We start from the raw sequence: 10,745 nt of genomic DNA, 5'->3' as shown, positions 1-10,745 counted from the left end.
ACTCTAAGCGAGGCATACCCGGTAGGGCTAAAGTCACGGTCTTGGCGTGGCAGTCCAAGATAGCGTGATAGGGTGATAACCAATCCATACCCAGAATGATATCAAAGTCAACCATATCTAAGAGCAACAAGTCTACACGGGTCTCAAGACCCCCAATCACTACAACACACGAACGATGGACTCGGTCGACCACGATAGAGTCACCCACCGGTGTAGACACATATACAGGAATACCCAAAGCATCACTAGGCATGACCAAGCATGGTGCGAAATAGGATGATACATATGAATACGTAGATCCTGGATCAAATAGTACTGAAGCATCTCGATCACAAACCAGAACCGTACCTGTAATCACTGCATCTGAGGCCTCTGCCTCGGGCCTAGCCTGGAGTGCATAGCAACGGGGCTGAGCCCCACCACCCTAAACTGTATCCCTAGGTCGATCTGCTGCTAGCTGACCTCCACCCCTGGCGGTCTGAGCTCCTCCTCTATGGCCTCTACCTCCACCTCTATGGCCTCTACCTCCACCTCTTGCTGGCTGTGGAGCATCCGATGCCTGAATCATAGGACGGGGACCCTGCTGCTGCGACTGAGTAACCCTCAATCTCGGGCAATCTCTCCTGATGTGACCATACTCACCGCACTCATAACACCCCTCTGAACGCTGTGGCTGGCCCTAGCGACCTGAATGACCTCCACGGAAACTCTGAAGAAGCACCGCTGAATGTGGTGGTGAAGAGCTTGGTGAACCTATCCAGTCTCCACAAAGAATCTACGGACATAGCCGCTCCATCGCCGGTCTGAGTCACAATACCCGGCTGAGCTGTCACAGCTGGCTGAACCACTGGAACCTGAGCCTGGGGAGCTACCTGCTCCGGAGTACGTGTAGCAGGAGTCTGAACTCCTCCTCCAGCCTGAGAAGTGGCTAGTGCTACTGGAAGCAAACCCGCTGTAGTGACGCTCTCCACAAAGCCCACCAATCTGACCAAAGCGTCCTGAAGAACTGGGGTGGCTATAAACCCCTCTAGGACCTGAGCTGGGCCCACTGGCGCTGCTGGGGCTGGGGCCGGAACCTCCTCGTCAAAACCGACCTGGGGCTCCGCCGCTGGTGCTGCTGCTCGGGGCTGAGCTCTGCCCCTACCTCGGCCTCTAGCACGGTCTCGTGTTCTGCCCCTAGCGGGAGTTACCCGGGGCTCGGACTGCTGGTCTGAAGATGAGGAAGCGCGTGTTCTCGCCATTCTGCGAGGAAACACAGTAGAAGTTCAATTAGCATTGAGACACCAAACCGCACGACAAGGAAGAACAAAGGGGAGATCTTTCCTAACTTGGCAGCCTCCGGGGGGATAAGTACAGACGTCTCCGTACCGATCCCTCAGACTCTACTAAGCTTGTTCGTGAGTTGTGAGACCTATGTAACCTAGAGCTCTGATGCCAACTTGTCACGACCCGAATTTCTCACCATTGGAAGTCGTGATGGCGCCTACTAACGGAGCTAGGCAAGCCAACTTAATTAACAAATTCATTAAACACCTGTTCCCTTTTGACAATTAACGGCATTAAATAAAGGCGACGGAATTAAAATCATAAGCGGAAGACTAAAATGTAGATAGATGATCAATAATACAGAAGTTCCACACATATATTTCTACCCCGGGACTGGAGTCACATACTCACGAACATCTAAGGAGTTCTACATACAAGGTCTGAAAGAAACATAATCTGTTTATCTCGGGTACAATGAGATGACAGCCAAAATGTAAAGATAGAAGGGAGATGCCGGGCCTGCGGACGCCTGCAAGCTACCTCGGGTCTCTCTCTGGACTGAAGGTGCGCCCCCGTGCTAATGCTGCTGCTGCTGCTCAAAATCTGGACCTGTGCAAAAATGCACAGAGTGTAGCATCAGCACAACCGACCCCATGTGCTGGTAAGTGTCTAGCCTAACCCCGGCGAAGTAGTGACGAGGCTAGACTGGACACCACATAAACTTGTGCAGTTATAAATATACAACGGAAACAAGATACCAAACAACTAGAAACATGGGAGGGGGAAACATGCTGTGGGGAGATAACAACGGTAACAGTAATTCCGAAGTAATCAATCTAGGTGCAACTTACAATTTAAAGCGAACAAGAAACTAATACCGACACTAAGCACATTTGCATCAATAACTGTTGCGGCGCGCAACCCGATCCACAATTATCACTGTTACGGCGTGCAACCCGATCCACAATTATAACACTGTTGCGGCGTGCAACCCGATCCACAATTATAACACTGTTGCGGCGTGCAACCCGATCCACATATAACACTGTTGCGGCGTGCAACCCGATCCACATATAACACTGTTGCGGCGTGCAACCCGATCCACAATTATAACACTGTTGCGGCGTGCAACCCGATCCACAATTATAACTGTCAACCTTGCCCAAGCAACAGTCACAAATAAAGGGCAAGGGAGTAAACAAGTATTTGGAAAGAAATCCCAACAAGGGTACACAAACAACCAATGACAACCATGCAAGAGTAAATCGTTATTTCTCTTTTCTCTCATTTTTATATCCTAACTCTCCTTAGCTCTCGTGTCAAGCTCTAAGGCATTTCTCATTTCACATGCTCTCACCATTTGTATTTCAGACCGAGCCAATGCTCCACGAAGTTCTACAATCACAATGTCATTCCCAATATGTTTACCACGTATAGAAGCCATCAATGACATGGAAGGCATAACAATATCCAAACAACTCACATATAAGGACTCACGGTCATGCTAGACCCCAATGTATAGGAACTTGTCACCATGCCTATACACCGTACTCGATCATTTAGCAATTAGCAAACAAGACTCGACTCCTATTCCCTCAAGCTAGGGTTAAACCAAACACTTACCTCAACTTCCGCGGCCAATACAATCCTCCACAACCGCTTTCCCTCTCGAATTCGGCTCCTACTCGACCAAATCTATGCAATAAGGACTTCATGATATCAATATACGCTAAACAAATCCAACCCAATGACTAATTGTAGCTTTTTCATCAATTTACCCCAAAAGGTCAAAATCGACCCCGGGCCCACATGGCTAAAACCCGAGGTTCGAACCAAAACCCGATTACCCATTCCCCCATGAACTCAAATATGTAAGTTATTTTGGAATCGGACCCCGAATTGAGGTCCAAAACCCCCNTCTCCCTCTTAGTGGGAGATGACAGAGCATGGCGAGCTAGATCGATAAACCAGGTCTCATACTGAGTGACCGTCATAGACCCTTGCTGGAGGCGCTCAAACTGCCTCCGATAAGCATCCCTCTGAGTAACGGGAAGAAACTTCTCCAGAAACAACTCTGAAAACTAATCCCAAGTCAAAGACGGCGACCCCGCTGGTCTGGCTAAACAGAAATCTCTCCACCAAGTCTTGGCGGACCCAGATAAACGGAACGCAGCAAAATCAACTCCATTGGACTCCACAATGCCCATGTTTCGAAGAACCTCGTGGCAGTTATATAAGAAATCCTGGGGGTCCTCTGAAGAAGCACCGCTGAATGTGGTGGTGAAGAGCTTGGTGAACCTATCCAATCTCCACAAAGCATCTGCGGACATAGCCGCTCCATCGCCGGTCTGAGTCACAATACCCGGCTGAGCTGCCACAGCTGGCTGAACCACTGGAACCTGAGCCTGAGGAGCTACCTACTCCGGAGTACGTGTAGCAGGAGTATGAACTCCTCCTCTAGCCTGAGAAGTGGCTGGTGCTACTGGAAGCAAACCCGCTCTAGTGACGTTCTCCACAAAGCCTACCAATCTGACCAAAGCATTCTGAAGAACTGGGGTGGCTATAAACCCCTCTGGGACCTGAGCTGGGCCCACTGGCGCTGCTGGGACTGGGGCCGGAACCTCCTCGTTAAAACCGACCTAAGGCTCCGCCGCTGGTGCTGCTTCTCGGGGCTGAGCTCTACCCCTACCTAGGCCTCTAGCACGGCCTCATCCTCTGCCCCCAGCGGGAGCTGCCTGGGGCTTGGACTGCTGGTCTGTAGATGAGGAAGTGCGTGTTCTCTCCATCTGCGAGGAAACAGAGTAGAAGTTCAATTAGTATTCAGAACCCAAACCGCACGACAAGAAAGAACAAAGGAGAGATTTTTCCTAACTTGGCAGCCTCTGGGGGATAAGTACAGACGTCTCCGTACTGATCCCTCAGACTCTACTAAGCTTGTCCGTGAGTTGTAAGACCTATGTAACCTAGAGCTCTGATACCAACTTGTCACGACCCGGATTTCCCACCCTCGAGGGTCGTGATGGCGCCTACTAATAGGAGCTAGGCAAGCCAACTTAATTAACAATTTCATTAAACACCTGTTCCTTTTTAACAATTAACGGCATTAAATAAAGGTGACGGAACTAAAATCATTCGCGGAAGACTTAAATTTATATAACTGAATAAAATACAGAAATTCCAACATACGTCTCTACCCGGGACTGGAGTCACATACTCACGAACATCTAAGGAGTACTACATACAAAGTCTGAAAGAACATAATCTGTTTATCTCGGGTACAATGAGATGACAGCCAAATGTAAAGATAGAAGGGAGACGTCGGGCCTGCGGACGCCTGCAAGCTACCTCGGGTCTCTCTTGACTGAAGGTTTGCCCCCGTGCTAATGCTGCTGCTGCTCAATACCTGGACCTATGCAAAAATGCACAGAGTGTAGCATCAGCACAACCGACCCCATGTGCTGGTAAGTGCCTAGCCTAACCCCGGCGAAGTAGTGACAAAGCTAGACTGGACCCCACATAAACCTGTGCAATTATAAATATACAGCAGAAATCGAAGTACAAGGCAACTAACAGTATGGGAGGGGAAATATGCTATGGGCAGATAACAAAATTAACAGTAAATCCAAAGTAATCAATCTAGGTGCAATTTATAATTTTCGGCGAACAAGAAACTAATACCAACACTAAACACATTTGTATCAATAACTGTTGTGGCGCGCAACCCGACCCTAATATATTTCAACACTGTTGCGGCGTGCAACCCGATCCACAATTATCACAGTTGCGGCGTGCAACCCGATCCTCACATAACATTGTTGCGGCGCGCAACCCGATCCGTAATGTCTACCTCTCAACCTTGCCCAAGCAAAGTCACAAATAAAGGGCAAGGGAGTAAACAAGTATTTGGAAGGAAATCCCAACAAGGGTACACAAACAACCAATAACAACCATGCAAGAGTAAATCGTTATTTCTCTTTTTCTTTCATTTTCATATCCTAGTTCTCATTAGCACTCGTGTCAAGCTCCAATGCATTTCTCATCTCATATACTCTCACCATTTGTATTTCAGACCGACCCAATGTTCCACGAAGTTCCATAATCACAATATCCTTCACAAGGTGTTTACAACGTATAGAAGCCATCAATTACATGGAGGCATAACATATCCAAACAACTCACATATAAGGACTCACGGTCATGCTAGACCCCAATGTATAGGAACTCGTCACCATGCCTATACACCGTACTCGATCATTTAGCAATTAGCAAACAAGACTCGACTCCTATTCCCTCAAGCTAGGGTTAAACCAAACACTTACCTCAACTTCCGCGGCCAATACAATCCTCCACAACCGCTTTCCCTCTTGAATTCGGCTCCTACTCGACCAAATCTATGCAATAAGGACTTCATGATATCAATATACGCTAAACAAATCCAACCCAATGACTAATTGTAGCTTTTTCATCAATTTACCCCAAAAGGTCAAAAATGCCCCCGGGCCCACATGGTCAAAATCCGAGATTCGAACCATAACCCGTTTACCCATTCCCCCAAGAACTCAAATATGTAAGTTATTTTGGAATCGGACCCCGAATTGAGGTCCAAAACCCCCAATTTTAGAAAACCCAGGTTCTACCCTAAATTCCCAAGTTCCCCATAAAATCTTTGTTTTGAAGTTGAAATTATGTTTAAGGGTGTTAAGGAGTAAAGAAAATCAATTAGAAACACTTACCAATCGTTTTGAAGAAGTAGAATCGTTGGAAAATCGCCTCTTATGTTTTGGGTTTTGAAAAAATGAAGAAATGACTGAAAATCCTGACTTTATATACTGTGCTGAAGGCTGGCGCGGACCGCACAAAAATGCACCGCGGCCGCGCCGAGGAAGGGAAGAAAAATGACTCTCTGAACCTACCCAGCGCGGACCGCACTGATTTGGTCTGAAATATCCTAACTCTCCTTAGCTCTCGTGTCAAGCTCTAAGGCATTTCTCATTTCACATGCTCTCACCATTTGTATTTCAGACCGAGCCAATGCTCCACAAAGTTCTACAATCACAATATCATCCCCCAATATGTTTACCACGTATAGAAGCCATCAATGACATGGAAGGCATAACAATATCCAAACAACTCACATATAAGGACTCACGGTCATGATAGACCCCAATGCATAGGAACTCGTCACCATGCCTATACACCGTACTCGATCATTTAGCAATTAGCAAACAAGACTCGACTCCTATTCCCTCAAGCTAGGGTTAAACCAAACACTTACCTCAACTTCCGCGGCCAATACAATCCTCCACAACCGCTTTCCCTCTTGAATTCGGCTCCTACTCGACCAAATCTATGCAATAAGGACTTCATGATATCAATATACGCTAAACAAATCCAACCCAATGACTAATTGTAGCTTTTTCATCAATTTACCCCAAAAGGTCAAAAATGCCCCCGGGCCCACATGGTCAAAACCCGAGATTCGAACCATAACCCGTTTACCCATTCCCCCAAGAACTCAAATATGTAAGTTATTTTGGAATCGGACCCCGAATTGAGGTCCAAAACCCCCAATTTTAGAAAACCCAGGTTCTACCCTAAATTCCCAAGTTCCCCATAAAATCTTTGTTTTGAAGTTGAAATTATGTTTAAGGGTGTTAAGGAGTAAAGAAAATCAATTAGAAACACTTACCAATCGTTTTGAAGAAGTAGAATCGTTGGAAAATCGCCTCTTATGTTTTGGGTTTTGAAAAAGTGAAGAAATGACTGAAAATCCCGACTTTATATACTGTGCTGAAGGCTGGCGCGGACCCGCACAAAAATGCACCGCGGCCGCGCCAAGGAAGGGAAGAAAAATGACTCTCTGAACCTACCCAGCGCGGACCGCATGATTTGGTGCGCGGCCACGCTGGTTGACCTAGAGCTTACTGGCCCTCTGAACCTAGCCACGCGGACCGTGCAAGGACGCACCGCGGCCGCGCGACTTCCAGCGCGGACCGCGTGGAAATGACCGCAGCCGCGCTGGGGGCCTGCAACCCCTGAACCTGCAACAATCTGTTATTTTTTTTTTCTAGCCTAAGACCTCCCGGGACCTACTCAAAACTCACCCGAGCCCTCGGGGCTCCCAACCGAACATACATATAAACTCAAAAACATCCTACGGACTCATCCGTGCGATCAAATTGCCCAAACAACATCATAAGCATCAAATTAGGCCTCAAGACCCAGGATTTCCTTCCAATTTTCATAAAACATCAAGTTTACTGCTTCAAGCTCAAAACACGCCAAATGATGCCCAAATCTTACCAAACTTTACAGCAATTGCTTAAATCATATTTAAGACTTGTGCCGGGCGTCGGAACAAAAATACGAGCCCGACAGCACAGTCTTCAAAACAAGTAACACTTTCAATTTCTTTAATTATTTTCAGAAAATAATTTCACTCAAAAATTCATTTCTCGGACTTGGGACCTCGGAATTTGATTCCGGGCACACACCCAAGTCCCAAAATTTCCAATGGACCCTCCGGGACTGTCGAATCACAAGTCCGAGTCCGTTTGCCCAAAACGTTGACCGAAGTCAAACTCAATCAATTCAATACCAAGATTTAACAATTTTTCTCACAAATTTCACATTTAAACTTTTCCGGCTACGCGCCCGGACTGCGCACACAACTCGAGGCAACCCCAAATGAGGTTTCCAGGGCCTCAGAAGTACAGAGGGAGTAGGAATACAGGTGATGACCCTTTGGGTCATCACAGCTGTCTGCAAGTATAATTCAGGCCGCCTGCAATATTCTTGTAAGTCCATTCTAGCCTTCGCATTATCCTTTGTCTTACCTTTCACATCCATCACTGTGTTGAACAAATTGTCAAAATACTTCTTCTCAATATGCATGACATCAAGGTTGTGACGAAGAAGATTATCCTTCAATTACGGCAACTCCCAAAATATGCTCTGTTTCGTCCAATTATGAGTAACACCGTATCCGGGGAATCTATAAGGTGGAACTTCAGTAGCTTTACTGAAGTTCTGGACCCTCTCCCAAATTTCCTCACCTGAAAGTATCAGAGGTGGGAAATCACATTCAAATTTATTCCTTTTGAATGCATTTTTCATCCTTCTAAACTCATGATCAGGAGGCAAGAATTGACGATGACAATCAAACCATGATTGCTTTCGGCCATATTTCAAAGTGAACGCTTTACTATTTTCCATGCAGTAATGACAAGCTAGCTTACCAGCAGTCATCCACCCAGACAACATTCCATACGCAGGAAAATCATTAATTGTCCACATTAAATTAGCACGCAAAATGAAATTTTGCTTGGTTGATATGTCATATGTTTCAACACCATCGTACCATAATTGTTTTAGCTCATCAATCAAAGGTTGCAAATATACATCAATCAAACTTTTCGGATTACGTGGACCGGGGATAATACAATTTAAGAATATGTATGGACTAGTCATGCACAACTCGGGTGGTAGATTATAAGGTGTAAGAAAGACAAGCCAACATGAATATGGTGTGGCAGATACAGAAAAGGGCGTGAAGCCATCCGCACACATACCTAATCGAACATTCCTTGGTTCACTAGCAAAATCTGGATATGTCCTATCAAAGTGCTTCCAAGCTTCTCTATCTGAAGGATGACACATAACACCAGGTGGTCTCTATTTTCAAAGTGTCATCTCATATGAGGAGTAGAACTCATCGACGCATATAACCTCTTTAACATAGGTATAAAAGAGGTAAATAATGCATCGACTTGATAGCGACCATATTCCCACTGGAAAGCCTCTTGAAACGAGGCTTTCCGCAAAATTTACAACTGTCCAAACCTGCATCATCTTTATAATATAACATGCAACCATCTTCACAACAATCAATTCTCAATGACGAAAGTCCTAACTTAGAAACTAATCTCTTTGCCTTGTAGAAATCACCAGGTAATTCGATATCAGGGCCAACTAGTTCACGCATAAGGTCAATGAAGGAGTCCATGGCTCCTTGAGAAATATTCCAATCAGATTTCATACTTAGTAATCTAACTGCAACAGACAACTCAGAGTGCGAACTTCCGTTACGTAGTGGACGACTAGCTTCCTCTAAAGCTTCATAAAAACGTTTTGCGTCATCATTAGGAGTTTTTTCAACATTTTTGTTGGACTCAAACCCAAAGTGCATCCCAAAAGCATCCGCAACCATATCATGAATTCTAGCATCAAGATTTGTATTCTCCACCGACCTACTACTTTCACCCACAACCATGTTATGAAATATCCCATGGCTACCATCGATCTCTCCATGACAAGTCCACATAAAGTAATTCGCTATAAACCCCTTACTATAAAGATGAACCTTAACTTCCTCCGATTTTTCAAACTTCATACAGACGCACCTAACACAAGGGCACCTAATTACTCCTTCATTTATGTATGGCGGAAGTGACATTGCGTGTCTAATAAATTCATCAACCCCTTCTACAAAATCCTCCCGCAATCCCCGCCGATTAGGATAATTTCTATTGTACATCCAAGTACGATGTTCCATCTATATAAATAAAGCAAGAACAAATTAATTTAGATATAATGTATTCTTATTTAGGTATTGCTAATGTATGAATTGTTTCTTTTCACAATTTAACTCAATATAAATTAATACAAGAACTAAAAGATCATAATTTCTACCTTAATTTCATAAATCTAATGTAGTTCAAACCAAAAACACTAATACTAAATAAACAAAAATTCTGAAAAATTACATAAAATTATATAGCAAATATTAAAAATTAAAAAGCTAAGAAGGTAGATTACTAACCTTGGTAGATTAAAAGGAGGATTAAAACAGTGGTGGAAAGGGGCGGGAGACAGCAGCTCCGGCGACAGTGGTAGCGGCGGCTCCGGCGGCACTGGTAGCGGCGACAATGGTAGCGGCGATAGTGGTAGCGGCGGTAGCAGCTCCGGCGACAGTGGCAAGGGGTGGGGGGATTGATTTGTGTAAGGGAATATGTGGAGAGAGAGTTTGGGAAATTTTTTGGTAAGAAAATAACATTTTGGTAGGGCAACCCGATTTTGACTCTGGATTAAAACATAGCGACCAACATTGGTCGCTATTCTTGGTAGCAAATAGGTATTGATTAATTTGACCAACATAGCGACCAAACTTGGTCGCCATTTTTTGACCGTTAGACCAAAATGGCGACTAAACTTGGTCGCCATATATAAAGCAAAAATAAATTATTTTAAGTTTAATTTAAAAATAAATTTAGGATTTTAATTCATTTTAAACTAAGTGTATATACTAAGTGTATAGTATATATATATATATATATATATATATATATACTAAGTGTATAGATACACACACACACACACTTATATATATATACTAAGTGTATAGTGTATACTATATATATACTAAGTGTATAGTATATATATGTAGATATAGTATATTCGATATAATATTACCTAATACG

The sequence above is a fragment of the Nicotiana attenuata genome, unplaced genomic scaffold (genome assembly GCF_001879085.1).
Source record: "Nicotiana attenuata strain UT unplaced genomic scaffold, NIATTr2, whole genome shotgun sequence".
Taxonomy (NCBI): Eukaryota; Viridiplantae; Streptophyta; class Magnoliopsida; order Solanales; family Solanaceae; genus Nicotiana; species Nicotiana attenuata.
Note: the sequence above shows the minus strand (reverse complement) of the source record.